This window comes from Austrofundulus limnaeus, unplaced genomic scaffold (assembly GCF_001266775.1).
Source record: "Austrofundulus limnaeus strain Quisiro unplaced genomic scaffold, Austrofundulus_limnaeus-1.0 Scaffold348, whole genome shotgun sequence".
Classification (NCBI taxonomy): domain Eukaryota; kingdom Metazoa; phylum Chordata; class Actinopteri; order Cyprinodontiformes; family Rivulidae; genus Austrofundulus; species Austrofundulus limnaeus.
Window position 1 is genome coordinate 426751 of NW_013952750.1, and position 1459 is coordinate 428209.

Consider the following 1459-nt stretch of genomic DNA (forward strand, 5'->3'; position numbering starts at 1 on the left):
GTTGACCTGATACAAATGTTTATCATCCAAAAATAGTTGGGGGCGCAGGTCTCTGCTACTGTTATTTTGTGGGTCAAAAGCTGAAAAGTTTGGGAACCACTGCACTTTGGTTCCCAAATTTGGGCTCGGGACCCTATGGGTCATGAAGCACCTTGGATAATCTCCAGTAATCAATTTAAAGGGTAATAAAATAATTGCTGATGTAATATTTTCCCTGTAATTATTACAAAACCACAAAATAAGTAAAAATAAGTATTTATATTTGTGTATAAGCTGTTTGGGTTGTCAAAAAGCCTGTGTTTTAGGGTTATTAACGAAGTTCATGTACTCAGAACAGTAATATTTGGGGTCACAAGTTTTTGCCATGGATATTTTGTGGGTCAGAAGACAAAAAGTTTGGGAACCACTGTCTTAGATTATTTGTTTTCTTAGCTGCTGCATTTTATTTCCAAAAAAAAAAAACTGCCTAGTTGCAATTAAGACAGATATTAGGGAAGTGCTTCTGTGTCTCAGTTAGTTCGCGTTGTTCTGTTATACAGCACGTTTTTCTCCTATGTCAAACATACATAAACTGAGTTAATCTTATATTTTTCTGTCTGGTTTCTATCTCGTTTTCTGTTCATCAGTCGCTGTAACTGACTGAATCAAAAGGACGGGGAACAAAATACGAAATATCGTTTTTAAAGATACTTACTGTCTTATTTTCAGGTCCTCTGTTTCCGCGCCGTCCTCACACAACCATAAAACTTATTATTAATGTGAAAAACACCCCGTTCTGCTGTTAAAAAACAAAATAAACGACCTGTTTCTCTCAATCACAACTTCACCAAGGGCGCCGCCATCTTGGATTTCAACAAACTTTATTAACAACACGAGGTAGGTACACAACCGTTTTTTAACTCTACCTTCAAAATAATGTGAATAACCGATACACTAAGTGTAACTAAGTATATAATGTTGTTTTTAAAAAAAACAATTTATGCTTCTGACGTTTTTCCTAGGGTTTGTGCTCATGCGTGCCTCTGCGCGTGCACGTGTGATACCAGATTAATTTGTTACAGTAGCAACTAAATAATTAACCCTGTAAAGCTTTTCATTTGTTTGTTATTTAGTTTTGTTTATTTGTTTGTTTTCTTTAAAGTCTTTACAAACATTTAAGTGGTTTCAGCAGCTGATCTGTTTAAAGTTGAACAGGATAAATAAAGTGTTAAAAAACAAAAACTCCTCCTAAACAAAGCTTTCTCTGCTTTCTTTGTTGTTTCTTGCCATCGGTCAACAAGTTCATGTAATTTATAAGATAATACATCCACGTTTTAAAATGAATTCTCTCAGGAGAAGTCAATAATTACTGATGGATTATTTTATTATGCCCCTCCCCTCACACAGTGACTCTGAAAAGAAGAGGATGGATGGATGGATGGATGGATGGATGGATGGATGGATGGATGGATGGATGGAT

General features: G+C 35.5%; 1 protein-coding gene across 3 annotated transcripts in view; it reads right to left on the bottom strand.

Moving 5' to 3' along the window:
- Window positions 1-852, bottom strand: part of lars2 (leucyl-tRNA synthetase 2, mitochondrial) — a gene marked incomplete at its 5' end in the record, with an annotated part of 62576 nt that extends 61724 nt beyond the window's left edge. For all 3 annotated transcript variants that reach the window (XM_014022911.1, XM_014022912.1, XM_014022910.1), the window contains 1 exon segment: window positions 695-852.
- Window positions 853-1459: the final 607 nt, after the last annotated feature.